At 42.0% G+C, this 26,697-nt stretch overlaps 1 protein-coding gene across 2 annotated transcripts in view; it reads right to left on the bottom strand.

Annotated features, from left to right (window-relative positions):
* Positions 1 to 24,532, bottom strand: part of znf507 (zinc finger protein 507) — a 71,150-nt gene extending 46,618 nt beyond the window's left edge. Inside the window, exon 1 of one of the 2 annotated variants that reach the window (XM_077520282.1) lies at positions 24,489 to 24,532. The gene's annotated coding sequence lies outside the window, so the exon portion shown is untranslated. The remainder of the gene's footprint in view (positions 1 to 24,488) is intronic. The other variant, XM_077520279.1, reaches the window with a different exon arrangement.
* Positions 24,533 to 26,697: the final 2,165 nt, after the last annotated feature.

Below are 26,697 nucleotides of genomic sequence, written 5' to 3'. Positions count from 1 at the left end.
TCAAGTCACTCCACAAATGGTCAAGTCACTTCACAAATGGTTTAGTCAAGTCAAGTCAAGTCAAGTCACTCCTCCACAAATGGTCAAGTCACTTCACAAATGGTCTAGTCAAGTCAAGTCAAGTCAAGTCAAGTCACTCCTCCACAAATGGTCAAGTCACTTCACAAATGGTCTAGTCAAGTCAAGTCAAGTCAAGTCAAGTCACTCCTCCACAAATGGTCAAGTCAAGTCAAGTCACCTTTATCTTTGACTTGTATTGCATTTTTTTTCACCTTTTAAGGCCCTCGAAGTGTTTCAACCTGACATGGCATTGATCTCCTGTTGACGCATACGGAGCAACTTGTTTTTTTTTTTTTATCTTGCTCAAGGACACTTCAACATGGACACAAGGGCGGGGGATCAAACCCACAACTTCTGGTTTGGGAGACGACCACTCTATCACCAAATTGTTTACGTTGACATTTTTGGGGCACTTGGAACAGATGAATCGAATTTCCATCACAATGGGGGAAAGACGATTTTCGAGACGAGCGTTTCGCCTTTGGAGGATTTAATTCCATAAATAATAAATAGTTCAACATTCATTGCTTGAATCCTCCTCATCTGCTACGACCACTACGAGAATAACTAATAAAATAATCATGCTAATAATGACGACTTCCAGATATTGTGTTCCTGGCTGTCATGGTTGCCGTGATCACTGGGCTCTCTCGCACTTGTGGCCTTTCTCCTAATTGGCGTTAAAGACGCTCAGGGCCTCTCAAACACACGCACACACATGCAGTGACGTGCTAAAATTAGCGTGCATGTGTGTGTGTTGAGGGGAGGAGGAGGTGTGAAAAAAGGAAAAAAAAACATCCTCAGAAGTGGTCCATTTGCGAGGCAAAAAAGTGCAATGATGGCGAATATTCTGCTCTTAATTAGCGCCTGTTTACTCGTCCCTCCCCCTTCAGCCTTTCGCCCCCCCCTCGTCTTCTTTATCCTCACCTCCTTTTCCTCCTCCTCCTCCTCCTCAACGCATCCCGAGGAGATGAAGCGTGCACATTCTCTGACTAAAAGATGTCAAGATGAAAGATTTACAAGGACGAAATTAATTCATTAATTATTTTTAATTTTTTTTGGCTAAATTTTGACCTTTTCCATTGAATATTAAGACTTTTTTTTTCCATTATCCGTACAAGTATTATTTTAACAAGTAATTTTGTCAAATTTTGACCTTTTCCAAGGAATATTAAGACTTTTTTCCCATTACAAGTATTTTTTAATTAGTATTTTTTCCGATTAAATTCTTATATTTCTGCACACTATTTCATACTTTCAAAAGTTTTTTTTTTTTTTTTTTTACTTTATTTAGGTGCACGTGCCCAACTTTCTCTTATTACAAAATAAACTGTCTTTCTGTAAACATCATAAACAAAACATAAACAACATAAACTTTAAACGTCAAAAGTTGCAACTTTATTCTTTCTCATTATGATTCAAATACATTGTAATTCCTAATAAATTCTAAATTGCTTCTCACATAAAATTACAACTATTTTCCGGTAATTCATGACTTTTCATGAAATTATAGCTCAATTCAAATATAAATAAACTAAAATCCTTGTGATTTCACAACTTTATTCTCTTAAAATTACAATATTGTTTTCATGAAACTGAAACTGCATTAAAAAAAATATTGCAAAAGTTCGTCCTCATATTTACTTTTGTAAAATGGCATAAAAATGCAAAGTTTTTTTTTTTTTCTCACAAAACGATGACAATTATTATTTTGACTTTTGCGCTCGGAAAATCTTACAAGAAAAACAAAATAAAAATCTAGGATTTTTATTTTTTCAGTTATGTTCAAAATATATTCATGTTCTGGTAATATCAAGTTTTTCTCCCTTCTCGATTTTATCTTGATGACATTTGACCTTTTTTTTGTTTTTTTCCTCTTGATGAAATTCCATCTTAGGTGATGCTGTCGCAACAGACACGTTTCATGTATTTCGTGTGCAAGGAAGGCGCGTATTTGATTTGAGGCAAATGTGGCGTCCAGTCGCATTGGATGGTGCACAATATCGTCAGGCAAAGCGTTCACAATATTTCCAAGCGGCGAGTCAATGATGCACTCCCGGAGTCGACTCTCGAAATCGTCTAGCAGGGACATGCTGTGAATAATTGCCTCGTTTGTGTCTCGCTCTCACAACACGCACGCGCACGCAAATCAATCCGGGAGCTCCCGATTTGCTCCCCGGAGACGATCTCATCTTGGAAGCCGCAGCAAGGTTCACAGGTTCGCTATTGACCCGCCTGAGGGACTCCTTCTCGCGCCGCATAATTAGCTGATGAACTTGCAGAGCGTCGGACAAAAGCAGGAGGAGTTCCTTCCAAATTTGACGTTGACGTCGGGATGCTGGCGATCGGGTGCGAACGTGCTGAACACGCGAACCAACTTCAAAATGGCTACTGAGGAATCTTCATCTGATCAAAGGTGACGCTAATTGCAGGCGGAAAAAAACAAACAAACAACTCACCTGCGTCGCCAGAACTCGTACGGTTACGTTGGAACAATTTGTTAGGGCTGTGCAGATCGATCCAAGTATCGCTAGAATCGATACCAACGTGAGTATCGGTATCCGATCCTTACCAGAACGCTAGTATCGATATTTGACATTTATTTATTTATTTTTGGCTTCTCATGGGCCCCTTGCGCAATCCCTTTACAGTACAAGTATCGACAGAATCGATGCTAACATGAGTATCGGTATTGGATCGATACCAGAGTGCGAGTATCGATATTTGACATTTATTTATTTATTTCGGCTCCTCATGGGGTCCCTTGCGCAATCCCTTTGTAGCACAAGTATCGCTAGAATCGATACCAACGTGAGTATCGGTATCCGATCGATACCAGAGCGTTACTATCGATATTTGACATTTATTTATTTATTTTTGGCTTCTCATGGGCCCCTTGCGCAATCCCTTTACAGTACAAGTATCGACAGAATCGATACTAACATGAGTATCGGTATTGGATCGATACCAGAGGGCTAGTATCGATACTTTACATTTCTTTATTTATTTTGGTTCCTCATGGGGTCCCTTGCGCAATCCCTTTTAGCACAAGTATCGCTAGACTCGATACTAACGTGAGTATCGGTATCCGATCGATACCAGAGCGTTACTATCAATATTTATTTATTTAGGTCCAGTCTTGAATGTACGGATCAGTGATTTGCGAGGGCTGAAATGTTTCCTGGAACGCAGCATACGAATATGAAGTGCAAGCCGGCTGCATGTTGGACAAAAGAAGTGCAGTCTTCAGGTAATTGCTGTTTGGTGTCAGTTGTTGTTGCTGTTCAAGGCGGCCATAATGACCAGTAAGGAGAACCTTAAGCGCTGCTGGCAGCTTGAAGCTTTGACGCAAAGCAAAGGTCATTGATTTCCTTCCTTCCCTTAACGCTCCGCTACGACTACACCTCGTGTTTTTTTTCCTTTCTTCGAAACAATTCGTCCGTATTTTGGCATTTTGCGAACAGGCTCAGGACAGCCGGCCGACGAGTCGACCTTGACAGCCAATTGGACAAATAAACCTTCAATTTAGCTTGGCTGGGCTCGCCGACGGTCCCGGCGGGGAGCCTTCACCTATCCCGCCTCCTCGCCGTGACAAACACGGCCTTAAAGATAAGCTAACAGCCCCCCCGTGCGCTGCCGTCAAAGTCGATCCCCCGCCACCCTCGCAAATGTTATGTCAATTCCGTCTCCCGGCCCCGTCCGTCTCGCTTCCGCGTCGCCCCGCCCCCGCTTTTCGCCTCAAACACGGGTGACGTCTCCATATGTGGTGGTCCCCAACCGTTTCCATGACATGGACCCGTTTTGTGGAAAGCAATCGACTGTCGTGACATACGATTTACTTGGCTTACTTTATGGTGGCAGTCTTGTCACAATCTGTGTTTTTGTTGTTTCGATTATATTTTGCTTTTAACTGATTTTGTTTTTGTTTTGTTTCATGTCGTGCAGTATTATTTTCATGTTTACCGTATTTTTCGGATTATACGTCGCTCCGGATTATAAATCCAACCAGCCAAGAAAATGCATCATTACGAAGGAAAAAACATGTATAAGTCGCATTTTTGGGGGAAATTTATTTGGTAAAATCCAACACCAAAAACATACATGTCATCTTGAAAGGCAATTTAAAATGAAAATAAAAGAGAGAACGGAATGGAAAGTTGTTGAATGAGTACTTGTACATTTGCAAGAGTATTTTCTGGCACGTGTACTGCAGCAGAGCAGGTGAACGATTCCGCCGTTTCCATCCGACGGAAACGAGGCGAGCTCGTCGCCGCGTAACGGGTAATGACGTGCTATTTAATGACGCTGTCCACAATGATCCGGCCCGCCGTCACAGTCGCGGAGAGCGGGACAAGGCCGAGTGGGCCCGCCGCCATTTTACAAAACGGCCAATACGGGAACCGTCAACGCCGCCGCCGCCTGATTGGACGTGACACGTGCCGCCTTCGTTCGCTCCCGTCTTCTCACCGTTCCTTTGCGTATTTTCGATCCCACGTTTTATTCTTTTAGGGGATTGGATTTCCGAATGATGGAATGATTTGTCTTTTTTTGTTTGTTTGTTTTTATCGGCAGCATAAAGTGATTAGCACGTCTGCCAGGTTCTGGGTTTGAATCTTGTGGTGGAGTATGTACAGTACTATCGTCCCGTGCTTGCTGGATTTCCTTCAAGCTTCCTTTCACTTTCCAAAAACATGCTCGTTCGTTTCACTGCGGATGCGAAAGTGGACTCATCATGTCAATCTGATGAGCAAGAACTGATCGACTGTTTTAAGGACGTCCCAGTCCAGTTTATTCACGGCTCTCATCGTTCAACATTCTGAAGTGGCAAACAAATGTGAAATGACGTTTAACCGCTCGAAACAAATTCATTGCCATGGACGTTTTATTTGTCAACTAGAAACCAACCGTTTACTGCCACCGACGAATATATCCGTCAAGTATGTTTTCCGTGAAATTCCGGTTTATAAACTGCTGCAGTGACGAACATATCACTCACCATCCACGTGACAAACCAAGAAAGATTCACCGCAGTCATGACGCTCAAAAATGGCCAACAAAATGGTGACGTATTGTTTGAAAATGACTGTCAGCAAGTGAGTTAAGATTAAAACTAGGGGTGGGAACCTGTGGGTACCTCATGATACAATACGATATGCGATACAAGGCTCATGGTAACGATTATCTCACGATATGACGATACCGTGATGATCGATATATTGGCTAGCTAATAAAATCACGATAAAACTACTCAAGACATAAACGGATGTTTTTTCCAATGAGAAAATCGTTTCTTTTTGTACCATCACTGCAAAACAAAACTGGTGTCTTCTTCACACTGAGTACTTTTTTTGTATTTTTGTATTTTAACAAATACAAATGTATTCTCAACAGAGACAACTTTCTGTCAACAAATTTCTGTCTTTTGTAAACATTATTGTCATGCAACATGTCAGTCAGTTACAAAGTCAATTGTTTCTTTTTTTTTTACACTGTGACACCATTGCAATAGGAAATAAAATAAAATGACTTAAATATTACATCCAATTAAATAAATATTAATATTCCTCAAAAATGCGTGTGCTTCAAATGGTCGCATTTGAAAATGTTAAAATTGAAGATGTAGTACACAATATTCATAGAACGTATGCAAACGTAAGCTGATGAGTCTTCTTTGCCTGAAGACTTCCGTCCATTTCCCCGCCACTCTTATGAAGCGCACCCCCTACTGGCCTGCCAAGTAATTGCTCAATAAGTAATGAACAATGGAGCCATTATAGTGGCTGTATATGAACTAGAAATATTGCGATACTTGCGTAGGCGTATCGATAATCTATCGGGAGACAAAGTATCCCGATTTCTCGTGATATTGACACCCCCCCAATTAAAACCACAAAAAAAGTGTCCAGTACTATTACGTATTTTCAGGGTCATTCTTGAATGTGAATGATTTTGCACTACTAAGCCAAAGAAAAAGCAAAAGACTTGCAAAGTTGGATGAGGTCTTCGGATTTGTGACATTTTAAAGGCGTACTTATGTCGAATGACAAATGCGACAACCTCAGGGCTCTTTCCACTGAAGTCGTTCCGCCGTGGCTATATATACATCGAGTATTTTCGCATACTATGTATGTATCTCCACATCCCTCGAATCCATAAATATGCACAATAGGTCCACTTTGCATATGTGCATACATAAGACCTGCGCGCGCGCGGCCCACTTGACAGGCGTAATGACACCTCGGGGCGAGGGATTAAAAAACAGGACCTGCAGCGAGAGCGTCAGTCTGGCCGCGATAATGAGCTTCTCCTTCAGCGCACTGACATTCCACAACATGAAAAAATAATCACTCATAATCATAATTATGTGAGGGGGTGGGGGGGGCAGTAATGAGTGTTTAGCTTCGGCTAACAGCTACTTTTACACTTTGCACGCTCTGCAACCAAGCCGGTGCGGGTTAAGTGCAGATTTTCCAAACGGGGAAACAAACTGGGAATGACTTAACGAGGCTTGTGTTCATATTCCTTTGATTGTGTGTCTCTGCGTGTGTACTTCCTGGATTGATAAGGTCAAAAGTCAAACACACAATCTTACAGTGGAAATATTAAAAGTAATTGACAGTATGTCTTGTTGTGTCTTGAAGTTTACTGTTAATAAACAAAAGTAAATAGCATAATGCTAACATGCAATCCACATCACCATAAAACACATTATTTTTATATTATTATTATTATTATCATTATTATTTGAATTAAAAAACCTGCCCATTAAGATGATTTTTATTTCAATAAGAAACAATCAATTTTAACTAGACTAATTGCAATTTCTGGATAAATTGCGTGGGAATACTGAAAGCCGAATGCTAAGATTTGAATGCATGTGGAATGCTGATGAAGAACATTAAATTGAGAGATAAATTATGAAATTATAACCTCCTGCTTATTGGACAATGTGCTTTTTTGTATGGAAGTGGGCGTGGAAAGTGATACTTAGAAAAAGTCCATTTACTGTCCCATTGAAAATGAATGCGGAAAAGTTGATATTGAAAGTTAAATTGTGCAAATACTGTAAGTAATGTGGAATCAGACAATATGTACCCCAGGAGGTGTGAATTTTTGAAGCTCATTGAAATTTGAACAATGTTAATTGGAAGTATTATGTGGGAGTTGTTACACTGCAAAAATGTGTGGAGAATAAAAATCACAATAACATATTGTGGGAATGCTGAAGCATCCCCACAATAACCTTTTTGTATCGGGAAAAAAAAATCCCCTTCTTATTTTAGTTAGGTAAGTGACAAATTTTACAATATTGTGAACTTTTTTGTATCGCCAAAAAAAATCATTTTTACTTTTGTACTAAGCCAGTGGTACTTAACCTGGGCTAGATCAAACCCCAGGTGTTCGTTGAGGTGGTCTCATTATCGACTTTTGTGGCTGTTGTGATGGTACGTCATGTGACTTCTTACACATGGTGTTCCGCAGGGTTCAATTCTGGGGCCTCTGCTGTTTCCATAGTATCTGCATTCCCTGCGTTCCATCTTCAGAAAAACAGCGATGGTTCTTTAACGTGCTCTATAATTATCGAGTGGCGTTTAGTGACGGGAATCAGCCTTTACCTACGTCTTGAATTTGAATAAAGTATTTGTACTTCTGCTTTAGCACAGCGTGCAAGTATGTTGGCCACCTCTGTGTGTGTGCACAATAGACAAGCAAGTGCACATAACTCCACATGACGTTGATCAGAAGGTGGCATGTGTATAAACAAGCATTAACAAGGGGAGGCGTTACTACGCCTTTGATTGCGTGTGCGCGCGTCTAACTTGTCAGGTGCGTGCGTTGGCGTGTGTTTGTGCGCCGCCCCAAGGGCAGCCCGAGGGTTCGCCTGGAGCGTCTGTTCTTACACCGACAAGCGCGCCCTCGGCCCAGCTGGCAGCGCGCTAACCTTTTCAAAAAAATTAAAAATAAATCCGCCGTGATGTTCCCCGACAATTACGGAGAGACGCGGCGTGCTGTCGAGATAACACGCCGCCACTTCACAAGGCCGCCGTCAGGCGCGAGTGACGTTTGGAGGGCCGCTTTTGTTTTTTTTTTCCACCCTCTCAGATCGCAGTGTGCTTCATTTCACTCGGACTTTATGTAGAAGCTAAAATGGCTTCAAACATCAACGACAGACTTCCTGTATGGTTTCAGGCACGGCTTCTTGAGACTTTTTGTGGCTTGAGATAGACATGAGGTTGCTCAGGTTTTGAGGGCTCAATTTAAAAAATATATACATATTCTGCAGAGCAGGGTTATAATTAGGGATGTAACGATAACGGCAATATCGTCATATCGCCATATTAAAAGTGCCACAATATATCGTCGTCATGTCACGATATTCCAAAAAAAAAGTAGCACATCTATTCAAAAAGTCAGATTAATTTCCATTTGTGCAATTCTAGCACCATCTGGTGGCTAGTTTTTTTTAGTGCAGTTTAATTTTCACGAGGCATGTTTTGGCCCTTCGAATGTTTAAAATCCAGGCTAATGTCAAATGAAGGGGAACGTAATTTGTTAGTGATGGTGTGCTTGCATTAGCAAATAAGTGCCTCAATATATATATTTATATATTTTTATATATATTTTTTAGATTTTTTACAATATTGTGGGTTTTTTTTAGTACCTCCGCACAATATCGTGATAATTCTCGTATCGTGACCTTCATATCATGATAACATCGTATCGTGATGTTTGGCTTTCCTTACATCCCTCGTTATTATAGTTTTGGAATTTTCATTTTAGTTAGTTTTTATTTTGTTTTGTTTCTTAAAACTAGTTAGCTTTCATTAGTTTTCAGGGTGGTTCTATTACTTTTTATTAGTTTTAGTTTTTAAAAGAAACATGTATTACTTGTGTGTAATATTTAAAAAAAATAAAAAATAAATCACCATGGGAGCGACTCATCTGAAGGTGCTTTTCTATTGGCTGCTGCTAGATGACATCACTTCTGTTAATATCAAAATAAATCTACTTTAAAATCACATTTAAAATCATCCCCAAAGGCTCACGCAAGACGAAAACGAGCGACATTTTTGCAATAATTAGTAAGTTTTAGTTAGTTTTGGAAACGTAAAGTTTCAGTTCGTATTTATTTTTTGTTTTTTTTTAAATGCATTGTCGTTTTTATTTGATTTTGTTAACGAAATTGTTTTTTGAATTTTTTTGTTAGTTTTAGTTAACTAAAATAACCTTGCTTGAGACTTTTCTTTGGAAGAGCAATGTAGCACATATGTTGCTAGGTATTAAAAAGAAAAAAAATGTGAAAAACGTGAAATTTCTCGGTTGATGGTAATCCTCCATTTTTTTTTTCTTCTGTAGTGTTAATAAATGTTTATTTGCACATTAGCTGTCACTTCTCGCAGCTCAGCTTTGCGTGACACCAAAAGGGAAAACGTCGTCGGCGGGTGTACAAATGTAATTTCTCCCGTGCGTGGCATTAAAAAGTTCAACGCTTGAAACAAACGCAGCCTGGCTGGCCGTGAGTGAAATACACTTTCTCTTCTTTTCTTTCTTTCTCTCTCCTGACGGCCCGCTGAACCTTCTCGTCGACAGACAGCGTATGCACCAGCAAACATGCTGATTCCAACTTAAAGGTCATGTTCTTTTCACGCTGACGAGCGGCTTCCTTCAAGGAGCCGCCGACGCCGCCGACGATGCCGCCGACGCCGCCGACGCGCTCCAGCGGCGGCAACCCGAAAATAAATGATCTTCGCCCAAAGTCAATCTGCACTTTTTCTGCAGCGTGAGCTCCCTGATCAGGACACAAGCCATCAATTACATTCACTTTTGGACATGAATTTGTGAAAAAAAAAATAAAAATAAATAAAAATCCCGGGAACTCTAAATGGACAATTTTTGGGGCCACCATCAAATTTCGCTCCTCATCAGATAATGATAAAAAGTCAAATTCTTCTTCTTGTCTCGTTTGGGTGGTTTAAATGTTGTAGCAGGATGACAACTGGCTGACGACCATTATTTTGTTTTTGAAGGATCACTGAATAGGATCAAATTGAACCTAAAATGGACGCGTCAAATAAAAATGACACAACAAAATTTCGTGTTCAATCAAATATGCAATAAGCGGGGTTATCTATAAGTGTAGTTTGGGATAAAGTCGGTTAGGTCTACCACAAAACCTGGCTGACGCAAAAATGCACGCGTCGAAGCTATTTTAATCATTAAAAAAAAAACAAAAAACATTTGCGCCACCTGGAAGTTACCCGGAACGAATATTTTTTGTTCCGCACGGACACTTAATTGCTGACGGACTCCGACCGTCATTCACCGCTACGAACTAAAATGCTTCTTAGGGTTTGTTTGTGGTCTATTGAGACTGAAAAGGGAGAACATTAACATCGAAAACATGTCTTACGTTTGTAACAAAACCATCCACGTCAAAAGCGCTAAATCAACTAGACTAAGTGCAATTTCTGGAGAAATTGCGTGGGAATGCTGAAAGCTGAATGCTAATCGGTGAATGCTAAGATTTGAATGCATGTGGAATGCTTATGAAGTCAATTGAGAGATAAATTATGACATTATGATGTCATGGTTACTGGACCACCGAGCAGTATAAGACACCTGCATGGTAATGATGATAAGTTATATGTATGGAAGTGGGTGTGGAAAGTTAGAAAAAGTTCAATGTCTGTCCCATTGAAAATGAATGGAGAAAAGTTGATATTTAACATTAAATTGAGCAAATACTGTAAGTAATGTGGAATCAGACGAGGCGTGAATTTTTGAAGCTAGTTGAAATTTGAACAGTGGAAATTGGAAGTATTATGTGAGAGTTGTTGGGCGGCAAAATATTGTGGAGACTAAAAATCACAATAACATATGTGGGAATGCTGAAAAGCATTCCCACAATGGCGAAATGTTTCCAAAAATCAGGATGAATGTTCATGCACGTACTGTAACTGTATAAAAATGGAAGGAGTGATGAAAAAGTGAGAATTGTTCGCGCTTGTTATGCTGCTAAAAAAATGTCTGGCCAAGTCAACTGTGTGTTGGCGTGCGTGTGCGTGTGTTTGTGTGTGTAGAATGAATGGTTATGGTGGCGCGGCGCGACAGCAAAATCAATGCTTCATATGAGGCAGCTGCAGGCTTTGGCCAGAGCGCCGACGTCAAGCAGCTTATTGCTTTTCTTTGCCGTTTGGACACTTTTTGTTTGTGTTTTTTTTGTTTTGGGCCGAGGCCGCTTGTGCGGTCGCGCAGCCGACAGCGCCCTCCCAAAGCCGAGATTCATTAGCGAGCGGGCCGGCAGGATATTTGTTCTTGTGGTCACGTGTTGCCGGCGGGGGTCCGCCATTGGCCGGCGCGCTGCGCTAATGGCATTAGACGCGCTAACGAGGTTACGGCGGCGGCGGCGGCGCAGTCATCGGGCTGCCCTCGGCTTCACGCCGTAATCAATAACAACACCAGCACTTAAGCGGCCACACCGTGAATCATCCAACCCCCACCTCACCCCCCCAACCCCACTCAACGTGTGCGCTAGGAATCTACACACGCAACAAGAAGCTTTATTTGATTGGCACCGATCAACATGTTTATGATGATGATTCAAATATGTACGGTGCCATGACAATAAATCTTTCAGCTCTTAATATGTCAAATACTATTTAAACACTTTGCATATCTGTAAAACATGAAATTATTAGTCATTTGGACTCCATCCGTCCATCCATCCGTCCGTCCATCCTTCCATCTATCCATCTGTCCATCCATCCATCCATCCATCCGTCCGTCCACCCGTCTGTCCATCCATCCATCCATCCATCCGCCCATCCATCTGTCCATCCATCCGCCCATCCATCCATCTGTCCATCTGTCCATCCATGCATCCGTCTCTCTGTCCATCTACCCATCCATCCATCCATCCATCCATCCATCCATCCATCCATCCATCCATCCATCCGTCCACCCGTCTGTCCACCCATCCATCCATCCATCTGTCCATCCATCCGTCGGTCCATCCATCCGTCTCTCTGTCCATCTACCCATCCATCCATCCATCCATCCATCCATCCATCCATCCATCCATCCATCCGTCCACCCGTCTGTCCATCCATCCGTCGGTCCATCCATCCGTCTGTCCATCCATGCATCCGTCTCTCTGTCCATCTACCCATCCATCCATCCATCCATCCATCCATCCGTCCACCCGTCTGTCCACCCATCCATCCATCCATCCATCCATCTGTCCATCCATCCGTCGGTCCATCCATCCGTCTGTCCATCCATGCATCCGTCTCTCTGTCCATCTACCCATCCATCCATCCATCCATCCATCCATCAATCCATCCATCCATCCATCCATCCGTCCACCCGTCTGTCCATCCATCCGTCGGTCCATCCATCCATCTGTCCATCCATGCATCCGTCTCTCTGTCCATCTACCCATCCATCCATCCATCCATCCATCCCTCCAATCATCCATCCCTCTGTCTGTCCGTCTACCCATCCATTCATCTGTCTGTTCGTCCGTCCCTCCCTCCCTCCCTCCCTCCATCCACCCACCCATCCATCCATCCATCCATCCATCCATCCAAAATATTGCATTAGAAACAGTTACAATCATTCCATCTATTTTAAAAGTTTTTTGGAACTGATTGCCAATTTTTTGTTAGGGTACAAACTAGTGTTGTAACTAGACTTTACTCGGTTCACTATTTGCGGCCTCGCTATCGCAGATTTTTTGGGGTGAAATTTTGCACGCATGTTTTTTTGTTTGTTTTTTTTTTACAGCAAATCAAAGGTTTGATATGGAAATGATTTTGAATTGCCCCATGGCCAAAAGTGTATTAATTTACAATTCCGTATTACAGAAAGATTGACTCCTTCCTTCCTCTTTTGTTTCTTCCTCCAGAACCGCACGACTTCATGCGATGACACCCAAGCGGACCGAGCGGTCGTTAGCGGCCGGTCGCGAACGCTGCAAAAGGAGCGGCCAGCTGAGCGTTGCTCACCCGGCGGAGCAAAAAAAAAAAAAAAGCAGTGCAGATGTAATTTGTTTTCAATGGCTGTTTCAAAAGAATAATTGTGGTGACACCGGCCGCTCGATAATATGGATTTTGGTTTTCAAGTCGGTGTGTGTGCGGCTACAGACCCAAATACAATAAAAATGGATCGTGTGTGTCGGTCTGGTAAGCGTCAGCGGTCGCAGACATCATCGGGAGCATTACTAAAAGCGTCCTGTGGGCCAGCTGTACCTTTCATCCTTCTTTGGGGAACAAGTCACTCATTGGCTCCAATCAAGTCAACAAGGCAGCGAAGGCTGACAAAAACGGCAACAAACCACATGCGGCGTACAATGAAGACTGATGTTGACCTTTTTGGAAAGTGTGGCGAGAAGTTGTCAATTCTGTGTACGAGGTCAACATTGCACAACTGCAAAAATGTCATTGGAGAAACAAAGTCACACGTGACGCAAACACAGCAACTATTTCTTGGCCAGCCACTTTTCTCGAAGCTCGTTTATGCGTGTGAATTCGTGTGAATTTGCGCTCATTGAAACCTAATAAAAATCCCATGGCCCTTCACCTTAACCGGATACTTCAGTCTCGCCAGAGTCATGAAGTTCAACAAGGTCAGGAGACCAGAGGAAAGATCAAAGGAAAGCAAGATCAATCAAAGTGATATCCAGCACCAAATATTGTTTTATAATATTCATCCATCCATTTTCTTGACCGCTTCTTCCTCACAAGGGTCGCGGGGGTTGCTGGAGCTTATCTCAGCTGGCTTTGGGCAGTGGGTGGGGTACACCCTGAACCGGTTGCCAGCCAATCACAGGGCACACAGAGACGAACAGCCATCCACACTCACAAGCACACCGACGGGACAATTAACGAGTGCCCAATGAACTTGCCATGCATGTCTTTGGAATGTGGCAGGAGACCGGAGTACCCGCAGAAGACCCACGCGGGCACGGGGAGAACATGCAAAGTCCACCCAGGAATGCCGGAGCCTGGACTCGAACCCGAGTCCTCAGTACTGAGAGGCGGATGTGCTAACCAGTCAGCCTTTATTTTATAATAGATTTTTTTTAATTTTATGATTAATGTTGGTTTATTTGTTTATTTATTTATTTCCAAATGCAAATAAATCCCGTTTTGTTCAGCCATCGCTGTTTTTGCTGCGTTTTGTCTGACAAGCGCATCGTTATTACTTCAATGATTTCCCTTTTTGTAAGAGTTGCTTAAATGGTTCCGACTAAGCTAATGTCTGTCGACGCTACTCTAACGCTAAAGCCTTTGAAAATGCAACTTGCTGTTGCATCATCAGGTTGCAGGAGTCCAATTGACACGGATGCGGTGTAAATATCATATTCAAAATATAGTGAGGTACAACTGTGTGCAATCATGAAGTCAGAATCTTACAAACGTATCCACAAAAGTTGAGAAATTTGGGAGAAGCAACAGATTTTGCTTTTTGATTCCGTGCGCACAACAAGAGCACATGACGGTTTTCATCCCAGCCGCTGAATGTGGAAATGCGGTCGTTTTGTCGCCGGTCCGCTACCGCCTCCCTCCCCCACCCGCACCCGCAACCCGCCCTTGTCGTACCTCCGCTTCCCCGCATAATGACCACTTTGACCGCGTCTGGTCATTGGAGGGGCGAGTTTGCGTGGCATGAAATGAGCGCAACGTTATTCGGCCTCCTCCTCACCGATTCCTCACTGGATCCGCGTCGGCTATTCCCAAGATTGGGGGGGGCTCGTTCACCAGAGAGCATCTGATTTATTCTTCCGCTCTGCCTGACTGCCTCAGCAATGGAGAAATTCCCGTGCTTCCCTTTTCCCCTCGCCATCCAACGGGAGAACATTACAAGGCTGCGAGTGGCCAGAGCAATCGTCACTATGTCTTCCTGAAAGCAGGCGAGGACAGGAACAACATTTGTATTCTACCTTTAAGTACACGCTTCGCCTCCGCGTTTACTACAGGCGAGGTACACCGTGGCCTCACAACCTTTTGACTGACTTCGAAAAGAGCAGAAGAGCCTTCACTACACCTTGAACACATTCACTGGCACTGATTTTGCAAGGCCCACAGAATATTGTGTAATATTGCTATAAAAACTTGGAACCCACCAAAAGAAAGATTAGATTTGAGAAAATATATATATATTTGTATCTGTTTCCATTTTTCAGCAATTAGCATTCGAATATAGCTAAGTTTCATCATTATTCACAAATCTGGTTCAAACTGTAGGGAAAACAGCTTGTTGCAGCATGGCCCTGGTTGATCTCTTATACTCTGCTGCCACCCGCTGGCTGTTTTTGCAACAACTACCATTGCCTTAATTCAGTATGCTCTAGCATTAAAAAAAAAAAAAAAAAAAAAAAGTATAAATATGTCTTTGGGACACTGGTAGAATCTAAAATAGAACGTATTTATAAGTTTTTGGGAGCAAATGATTTTTAATTTTTTTTTTTATTTACTACCATGCACTATTCTCTGTTAGGTCACGTTTAAAATTAACTAGTATATGTGTTTCAAATGAGGTAACGATCTGAAAAAATCCCAAGAAAGAGTTTGTCTTCGAATGGGTCAAAAATAAAGTTAAAATGTGTCCTTCTAACCAAAATTGCTCATCTCCTGTGTTTGTTCAGACAATTAAGACTTTTTTTTTTTTTTTTTTTTTTTTTTTTTTTTTTTTTTTGTGGGTCATGCATTACTAAATGTCACGCTGCTGAAAACTAATTAAAACTTTAAAAAACAATACCCAAAATGAAATCAAAACTAAAAAATTCCAAAACTATAATAACCCTGATCTGCTCATGAAAGACATCCAACCAAATTTCACTTGAAAGTGCTTTTAATTTGATACCAATCAGACTAAAAGAAGTTTTGTTTTTGAATTGGCTAGACTATCCACTAAAGCTTCAAAACAAAATGGCGGCCTTCCTGTGTTTTTGCAGGCAAGTCTCATCAATTTTTTTGTGGGTCTACTCATGACAGACACATCGACCAAATTTCCCGTTGTCAAGTGAAAGTGGCTTTTGAGGCAGAATTAAGTATGCTGAATTGGTAGAACACAAGCCGTGAAAATGTCCGTTTAGTCATTTCAAGAAGTTGGATTTTTTTAGCGCCTTTCGGGGGACCCAAGGACGCGTGCCACCGCCAGCGTCTTCGGCGAGGCTCGCCGATCCGACCCGACCCAGACCGGATGGTTGCGCTTGCGCTTGGCTCTCGGGTGGGGATAATTGCCGACGTGACGGGATGATCCTACAAAGCGCTGACAAGTGAGGGAGCTGCTGGGGCGTGTTAACGCTGAAAACGATTTCTCCGGCGGCCGCCGAGCCGGAATGATGTGCGCCGGGGACTTAACTTGCGCGCGTATGATAATAATATGCAAATGAGTGGGGATGATTTTCATTGTGTAGATAGAAAAGGATCACTTTCCTGAGGGCTCGTACCGGGATTACAAGCGCTCCGTCAAGGTGAGAAAAGTGTTCACGTTACGGCTTGAAATACTCGCAAGTCGCGTCGTTCAAAATGTGGCCAACGTTTTCGGGACGGGCGCAACTTTGAAGGCTCACAAAAACATTCGACTGCGTTCGTTTATGTTGGAGTAGAAAGTTGTTTAAAGATAAACAATTACCGTAGCGGTTGTGTTAATTCTCGTTAGCTTGTCTCTGCCATTTCACTTTATAAGCTAGCATGAAGCTAGTGGACTTTTCTTAGATGGTTTGGGCAAACATTTGTTCAATTATACGACTGACGTAACGTAAAACAAATCTCAAATCATCTTCCCCCATTGAAATGAGTGTAAATACCATCAATCCGTTCCAGACTCCCAAAATAACCCGACATTTTTTTTTTTTTTTTTTTTTAAACCCCTTATCGTGCGGACGTTCCAAATTCATGGAGTTATCTTAAAAAGAAAGAAACACTTTATACTTTAGAAGCTAGCATGAAGCTAGTGGACTTTTCTTGGATGGATTGGGTAAACATTTGTTCAATTATACGACTGACGTAAATCAAATCTCAAATCATCTTTCCCCATTGAAAGGAGTGGAAATAGCATCAATCCGTTCCAGACTCCCAAAATAAGCCGACATTTTTTAAACCCCCGTTCCACTGGTGGCAAAAAAAAAAAAACAACTCATAGTGTTATCTTAAAAAAATTAAAAAAAAACTATGCTGATGCCCCCAAATGGTTCAAGAACAGCTTCAAATTTACTTTGGGTGCTCCTTCTTTTTTTTTTTAGGTGTTTTCGGCAAAATTATCCGAATGATGAAATAAGATAAGGCACTATATAATATTACAGTAATGTAATTAAATAGACTGTAAAGAATGAACGCATTGTCGCCACATTTTTTCCACTTCAACTCAAAGGACATTTACTGCTCCTTGTGGTGTGCACGTCTTGGCCACCTGGGGGCAGTATGATACAGATATGCATTAATGGTCCTCACCTGTAGTGAGGCTTATGACTCACCTTTTTAGTTTGACATTTATTGATCTCTTCATTTATTGATTTATTGATTTTTTTTTTTACCCCTTTTATTTGTTTATCTATTTTTAATTACATTGTCTTTTAGCTTTGTTTTTGCCTTTCATTCTGTTTTATTTTCTCATGTTTGTCTCTGGTGGTTGGCCGTCATCCCTCTCAGTGTGGATGAGCTCCTCCTGGGTGCTTTTCCTCACAGGGTTCTTCTGTGCCCCGCCAAGTTGTGGCTTACATGTGTGTCTGCGGGTACGATCGTGCTAAATCAATAAAGTTTGATTTGATTTGAGTAAGAAGACTCCTCAGTAATATGCACTGATATTAATCATTCTTGGCAGAGGATAAAGATATAACACAGTGGCAGCAATTATACTTGTAAGTTTAATTATGTTTAAGAAATTTAAAGTACAAAAAATAGACGTTCCACTCTCCTAGTGGTACCCGACTAGTACTAGCACGTTGCTTGTCCTCTACTGGCCACTGTCCTTGTGCACTGACCACACACGCACACACGCACACACACTATTGATTTTCACTTAGATAACTTAATGTTCACGGACGATTCACAGCGGCTTCGTTCGTTTTGAGATGTACGAGCGCACCTCGGTGTAATCTGCCGCCATCTCTCTTTTTTCCCCCCAGCATGCGCTCATTTTTCCAAAAATTTAACCAGCTCCGAATAGGCGGGAAATAAATGGACAAGGGACGCCTCATCGATCAATCACGCCCCAACCTAACACACACGCGCGGAAAAAGCAGCAACATCCAATTACCAGCAGGTAGCGTCCACGAGGAATACGACTTCCAGGCCAAACGTGAGACGTATGGAAGACGCGAGGACAATTCCCAGACACGTACACGAAGCGGCGGCGGGGCAGGAAATCAAAAGTCAAGCTTGTTTTTAAAGCTGGTTAATTTCGAGGCGAGCAAGCTGTGAATTGACGCGCGGTGATGGATGGAGCGAACGCGCAAACGCAGCCGAGCTGAAGAAACTTCTTTTTATACCGACTGGCTGACATTTAACGTTTGTTGCTTTGCGCTTGCACGTGCCCAAAATCAACCTTGTAAATTAAGAGCCCTGATTGCTGTGACAGTCTGGATTTCGTCTCAATGCCATTCGGACAACCAAAACTTGAAAAAAAAAAAAAAAAAAAAAAGGTTCCGGACAACAGTGGAGTTGAGTGTAGATCTGCGCCAAGTCCAAATAAATCTTGTCTGTCTGATTCGTTTCCTTAAAAAATAAAAAAAAATGTGTTGCTGTTCCACTCCAGTCCTGTGAGGGGCAGTAGTGCCCAAGACAACGTGGGAGCAATGCTGCCCCTTCACTGCACTTTTTTTTATTAAACCAAGTGCCTGAATGCCAAACTAAATAAGTCATTGACTAAACTACTTACGAACTATCAAATTAACTGACAGACACTTCCCTAATTACGGCCCGAGTAGCGATCGCTGCGAGGTCCCGATTGTTGTTTGAATTCTTCTTCTTCTTTGTCGTCATCTTCTTCTTTGTCGTCTTTTTTGTCGTCGTCTACTTTTTTGTCATCTTCTTCTTCTTCTTCTTCTTCTTCTTCATCTTCTTCATCGTCTTCTTCTACTTCATCTTGTTCGCCGTCTTCTTCTTCTTTAATGTCTTCTTCTTCTTCTTCATCTTCTTTGTCTTCTTCTTCTTCATCTTCGTTCGTCTTCTTCTTCTTCATTGTCTTCTTCTTCTTCTTCATCTTCTTCTTCTTCATCGTCTTCTTCTACTTCTTCTTCTTCTTCTTTGTTGTCTTCTTCTTCGTCTTCTCTGCAAACGATCGCATTTTTGGGGACCTAAACATTCACGAAAATCACCAAACTTTGCACACTCTTCGGGCCCCCGGCGAAAAATGTGATATTATGAAGTTGTCATAATGACATGGCGGCATAGTGCCCCCTACAGGACAAAAATAAAAACCAATCCCGGCACGTTTGACCTAGTTCAACTTTGAAGCCCTACTTGGAAACCCTAAAACAAGTTAACACCCCCGATTTTGAACTCGAAACCTAGTTTAAAACCCTGATTTGAAATCATAACTAACCAATGGGAACAAGAACACGAAGGTTACGCAACCACCCCCACATCTGACTTTGAAGACGCCCCTGCTGCGCTCAAGCCGCCGCACCGTGCTGATATACTTCGCACTGTCCACCAACACACACACACACGCTCAGAACGCTGCCACCTTTCATTCCGTCAAGTGTCGCCGGCGCCGGCGCCAGGGGACGTCAAAGGAGCGTCCGAGCGGCGGAGATGACACTTTGACGCGGCGACACGTTGACACGTCCTAAAAGGCTGCAGAGCGGACACGTCACAACAGCGGAAACGTGAGAAGACGAGGACGACGCGTGACAAGGACGACTCTTGACGCTTTGCAAGGCGAGACCCCCCACGGGGGGAACGTGCACCTGCGATTGGCCGACGAGTGATTGACTTCAACTGCAGGCTCGCTGTTTACCACCTTTAAAGACCTTTTAGGGCGTCACATTTAAGGCCTCTCATTCATCAACTGTCACCACCAGGAGTGCGCTTAACATTATGCAATGGTGCAAAGCACTACTTTTGTCTAAATAAAACTCTTCAACTGACTTCACCGTACTTCCTTATCACTTTTTAAGACCTATGAGGGCCACTTTGGTGCCATTTTAAAGCCTCTCATTAAGTAAATGTGACAAAAATCACCAAAAATCGTCAAGTCAGAACAACATGTCAATATTTGTGGGAATGCTGAAAGCATTCCGATATATGTTATTCGGATTTTTAGTCTCCTCACTTTTTTTTGCCGGGAAACAACTACCACATAATCTTGATTTACGCTGTACAAATATCAACTTGCTTAAAAAATTCACACCTTCCGGAGTAAATATATATATCGTCTGATTCCACATTACTTACAGTAGTTGCACAATTTAACGTTAAATATCAACTTTTCTCCATTCACAGTCAATGGGACTGACATTGAAATGTTCACGCCCACTTCCATACATGGTTAAGTGCGTTGCCCAGTAACCAGGAGGTTCTGTGTTTGAATCCCACCACCGACTGTACATTGCAAATATATCCATGTCAATTATGCTTAGTGATATAAAAGTATACCAACTGCCTCTCATATCAGGAAATGCATTATAATTTCACTGAAATGATGAAATTTATGTTGGCCTTCAGTACGGGGTTGAATTCCCGCATTTTAGTACATTGGATGGTTTGATACCGACTGACTATCAGATCGGGAAATGGATTATAATTTCACTGAAATGATTAAATCCCACCTTAGACAGTTTGCAGTTCAAGTTTTCTTTTTATTCAGTTATCGTTTAATTCAAACTTTTGTAATGTTCACATAATTTATCTTTCAATTTACTTCAAAAGCATTCAGCTTTCAGCATTCCCACGCAATTTCTCCAGAAAATGCACTTCGTCTCGTTTTAGCAATAACGTTGATGCTATTCAATATAAAAATTAAAAAAAAAGTTAGTGTTGATATCTTGTATGTTTTACAGTGATCAGAATTTTGCAGCAGGTCCGAGACAGCTTGTGTGTTCTTTGGGGATTTTAAAGTTCAAGTTTATAGAAAGTGCTTATTTTTATTTTGGAACAAAAGTTAGTTATTTATGTCTAATGGGCGAGCTCGCACGCGTTAATTTGGGGGCAAACTGGTGTGAAGCATTCAGGGATGAAGGAAGGTTACACCCTTGGGTGCTAACGGTAATTACCTCTGCAGAGACGCTAATGGTCTTCGCGTGCGTGTGTGCGTGCGCGTCAGTGTGCGTCTTTTTAGCAGTGTGCCGTTGCATGACTTAGTGGCTGTTTTATGAATTTGAAAAATGACAGAACTTTTGAGCAAGAATCAAAAATCAGAAGAAAAATTATTTATAGATAAAAATTTTAGTCAAGTTTACTCTGCCTCCTATAATAGTAGACAAAGAGGTGTCTCTATACTTATACATAAGAATTTATTCTTTACTCTAAATAATATAGTAACAGATTTAGAGGGCCGATATATTATTATCCAGGTAACTATATTTAATAAAGTATATACAATTGGTAATTTATATGCCCCAAATAATGATGACCCTGATTTTTTCCATGAATTTTTCTCTCGGTTACTCGATTTAGCAACAAATTCTACTATTATTATTGGAGGTGATTTTAACACGGTCTTGAACCCGTTAATAGATCGTTCTAATAATACGATATATACAAGGCGATTACGATCCGCTAAAGTAATAGATGAATATATGGAGGATTTTGGCCTCAGCGATGGCTGGAGACTTCAAAACCCAACTAAGAAGGAATTTACTTTCTTCTCTGCTGTGCACCGATCATTCTCAAGAATTGATTTTTTCCTTACAAATAATTCTATTGTTGATAAAACTGCTATAAAAATACATTCTATAATTATAAGTGATCATGCACCAGTCTCCCTCACTCTACAAATTGACTCTACCTTTAAACCTCCCCCGATATGGCGTTTTAACATCTCATTACTGAAAGACGTAGAGTTTGATAAAATTATTAGAAGGGAGTGGGCAGATTTTTTGGAAATAAATGACTCTCCAAATATATCTCCATCTCTTCTCTGGGAAGCAGGGAAAGCGGTAATTAGAGGGAAAATTATATCATATTCAACTTATAAAAAGAAACAGGATCAAAAATTAGAAAAATACCTGGAAGATAAAATTAAACAACTAACGGATGAATATGTATTAAACCCAAATAATCAAATATGGATAGAACTACAGAATATAAAAATACAGTTAGATAACATGTTATCTAAAAAGACAGAGTTTATAATACAACAGTTGAGATATAATAATTTTGAACATAATAATAAATCAGGTAAATTCCTGGCAAATCAACTTCAACGGAATCGGGAAAAATCTCTTATAACGGCTATTAAAGATATAAATGGTGAATGCACACAATCACCAGAAGAAATTAACCATATTTTTTATAACTATTATCGAAATCTATACACAGAAATTAATAGACCTAACCCTGAATATATTGAGGAATTCCTAAACAGCTTAAATATACCTCAGTTATCTATTGAACATAAAGATATTCTCGATACCCCGCTTACTATAGATGAGTTGTATCGTGCTTTAAACAGTATGCCTAATGGCAGAGCACCTGGTCCAGACGGCTTTCCGGCTATATTTTTTAAACATTTCTGGTTAATGTTTGCTCCATTATTTCTAAGAGTAGTAACTGAAATTAAAAGTAAAGGTGATATACGTCAAGATATGAATATAGCAGCAATTAAACTTTTATTAAAGCCAGAAAAAGACCCTACCCTCCCGTCAAGTTACCGACCGATATCACTAATTAATACCGATATTAAAATTATCGCTAAGGCCTTGGCATCTCGATTAGAGACGGTAATCTCGACAATTATTCATAGTGATCAAACAGGTTTTATTAAAGGTCGTCATTCTACTAATAATATTAGGAGACTCTTTAACTTGATTAGTATGTCACAGCAGTATGATAAAAAGGCAGTTGTTATTTCGCTGGACGCAGAAAAAGCATTCGATAAAGTTAACTGGTCCTTCCTCTTTGCTGTCTTAAATAAATTCGGCTTCGGGGAGTCATTCATTCAATGGGTCTCAATATTATATGATTCTCCTAAAGCTACAGTTACTACTAATGGGATTACATCACAGAGTTTTACTTTACAAAGGGGAACAAGACAAGGGTGCCCAATTTCTCCTTTATTATTTGCTATATTTATTGAGCCGCTTGCATTAGCTATACGTCAGGATAGACGGATCCAAGGAATCCACTCCGGGACAATAGAACATAAAATTAATCTATATGCCGATGATATATTACTCTATTTAGAAGAACCTGCTATCTCGCTAGGGGAAGCATTTAAATTAATAACTAAATTCTCTCACTTATCAGATTACTCTATTAACTGGACAAAATCAACATTATTACCTATTACAGAAAATTCATGGAATCCTACAAGTCAGGATCCACACTACTCCTTTCCTACAGGTAATTTAAAATACTTAGGTGTTAAAATTTCACCTAAGTTAACTGAATTAACTTCTTTAAATTTTTCACCATTATTGGATAGTATCCGTAGTGACCTGGAGCGCTGGAATAATCTTCCGATCTCTTTAATAGGACGGATAGCTACTATAAAAATGAAAGTTTTACCAAAGATTAATTATTTATTTTCAATGATTCCATTTAAACCTACGTCTAACTGGTTCCAATCGCTGGACTCTGCTATCATAAAATTCTATTGGAATAAAAAAAAAGCCAAAATTAGTCTATCTACTCTTCAGGAAAGTAAATCTAAAGGAGGTTTAGAGGCACCAAACTTTATGTACTATTATTTAGCTAATCAACTACAATATCTTGTGCTATGGACACAACCCAACAGAGATACTAACTGTTGGTTGGAATTGGAGCAGAAGGATTGTAATAATCTTAGACTGTCAGATTTACTCTTTATTACAAAATCAATAAGACGACATAATTGTTTTAAAAACCCAATGATAGCCGCCACCCTGACTGCCTGGTGGAAGGCATTAGATATTACAAACTCCCAATTGGCGCCCTGTGGGCTCTCTCCCATTTGGCATAACCCCGACTTTCAACTTAATAATCAGTCGTTCCATTTAAGCCTATGGGAGCAGAAAGGAATTACACACCTTCATCATCTTTTCTCAGATAATAAGTTTATATCGTATACAAACTTGGTCCAGAAATATGAAATAAAAAAGGGAAATTTCTTACATTATCTGCAAGTTAAAAATATGGTTAAGAAACAAATCCCAACACTTCAGGATACGCTCCAACTGCCTGTCTTAGCTAAAGATATTATAAAGCTTTCTCCAACAACAATAAAGAAAATGTCAAAAATATATAAGTTATTTTTATACACAAATAAAACGTACTTACCGACTTTAAAATGGGAAAAAGACTTGTCTATAGTTCCGGAACCAGACTTTTGGACCCAAATCTGTGAAAATGTATTTAAAATGACCAAACAGACAAATTTGCAACTTATCCAATATAAGATACTTCATAGAACATATATTACACAATATATGATGAAAAAAATGGGACTCTCTGACTCCGACATTTGTCTCCAGTGCTCACAAAACACTGCCGATACTTATCTTCATGCTTTATGGTCATGTACTCCAGTGCTGCATTTCTGGACTAAAATCTTGGGAAAGCTCGCTGATATATTAAACTGTAGGCTTCCTTTATCTCCAAGATTGTGTTTACTAGGTGACTTAACAATAACTGAGCTACCATGTAAACAATCTCAATCTATATTTATAGCCCTTACTATTGCTAAAAAAATAATCCTTGTCAATTGGAAAAATAAACAATCTCTAAATATCGACCACTGGTTAAACTTACTAATAAATTATATCTCAATGGAAAAAATCTCTGCCTTAAATAAAAATCAAGTATCAAGATTTAAACAAATATGGTCTATGTACATAGAATATTTTAATCTCAATTTGGCAACTTAATCCTGCCAAGATTCTGCCTGTTAACGAGAGCCACCACATCGTTACAACTTCTGTTTTCGCTGCTCCTGTATTTGGTATTTTGTATCTGATTGTTTTTATTTTTATATAGTCAGGAACCTAGTTGCTGCTAGTGGGCTCGAGCATACCACACTATACGACACTATACTCAATAACTCCTTAAGATCTATTTCTAGTGGGCACTAAGCATCAACACTTGGTGTTACTGCATGCTAATTAGTCAATTTTCTTGACGCCGTCCCCTGTGGTCGGGCGGGGGTGGTTCTGCCCCCCCCCCCCCCGTTGTCTGCTCGGTGGCGGTTGCGTCTTGGCCGCTCCCTGGGCCCCCTGTGGGGTGCGGTGTTGGGGTGCTTCCCCTGGTGCCCGGGGCGGTGCCGTCCCGGCGCGGTCCGCTGCTCCGTGCCCGGCGGCGCGGCTCGGGGTGGGTGGGCCTCCGGTGTGCCCCGTGGTTCCCTCTCCCCTCCCCCTTCCTCCCCCCCGTCGCCTCTCCCTCCTCGCCTCCTCCCGCCCATCCTCCTCTGCCTCCCGGTCCCTTTTCCCTTGTCGCCCTCCCTCCTCCTCTCCCCCCCCGCCTCCTGCCCTGCAGCCGCCCTTTCGCCTTCTTGTCGTCTTCTCCCCGCTTCCCCCGCCCCCCCCCCCCCCCCCCCCTTCCCTGTCTGCCCTGCGGCCCCTCCCCCTCCCTCTCCCTGGGCCTGGGGCTCCCTCCCCGGCCCGGGCGTCGGGCTCCGGGGGCCGGGCGAGGGTTTGGGGCCTGCCCCACTCCGGTATAACTCCTGGCGCCCCGGGCGGGCTCCGGTGGCCGGTGGGCTGTCCGGTAGCCCTGCTGCGCTGGCTGTCCGCCCATTGTGGTGCCGGGTGGATGAGGTGGGGGGCGGGTGGGGGTGGGGGTGCTGGGGGGCGGGCGTGCCACCTACACCCGCCGGGTTGGGTGAGGCCCCGCTGGTCGCTCCTCTTACTCACTTCACTAGCTTGCACTATACACTTTGTAAATATACACATAGGGCACACAACACATTTCTTGGTGGGGTGGGGAAGGGTGGAAACACCGTCTTCACCCTTCAACTCCCCTCCAATTTTAATGCACCTCACGTCCAAGGGGAGGGGTGAGTTGGGGCGGGGAGCCATCAGAGGGGATGGACTGCAGTGCCTGGCAGCGCTGTGGTCCCCCCCATTTGTGTCCCTGCCCCACCACTTTGTCCCTCCAGTCCCTTTTTTAATGCACCACACATATACATATTCATTTTTTTGGGGGGGATACGGGTGTGTCGGAGTAGGGGAAATTTTTTCCCTCTGCTCCGACTCACCTGCTCCCAATTTTAATGCACCACACGCACACACTTGTATATACACTGGGTGGGGCCACATTCACGGTGTAAGGGTAGAGCTCGCCAGTCGGCGAGCTGGCGGACTCAGTAACAGGGTTAGGTGTCACTAGTACTCTGGCGTGACGACCGGGGCCTCTCCCCACCGGGCTCGGTGTTCTGGTGTTCCGCCTTCTCCCCTGGTGCTTCCTCCTCTGCTTCCCCCCTCCCGCCGCTGTGCAAATCTCGCGCGGCTGGAGGTGGGGTGGGCACATCTTCCCTCTCTGCGCTGCTGCCCGGTGC

Source organism: Festucalex cinctus, chromosome 4 (genome assembly GCF_051991245.1).
Source record: "Festucalex cinctus isolate MCC-2025b chromosome 4, RoL_Fcin_1.0, whole genome shotgun sequence".
Taxonomy (NCBI): Eukaryota; Metazoa; Chordata; class Actinopteri; order Syngnathiformes; family Syngnathidae; genus Festucalex; species Festucalex cinctus.
Note: the sequence above shows the minus strand (reverse complement) of the source record. Positions and strands in the feature narration are given on the sequence as shown.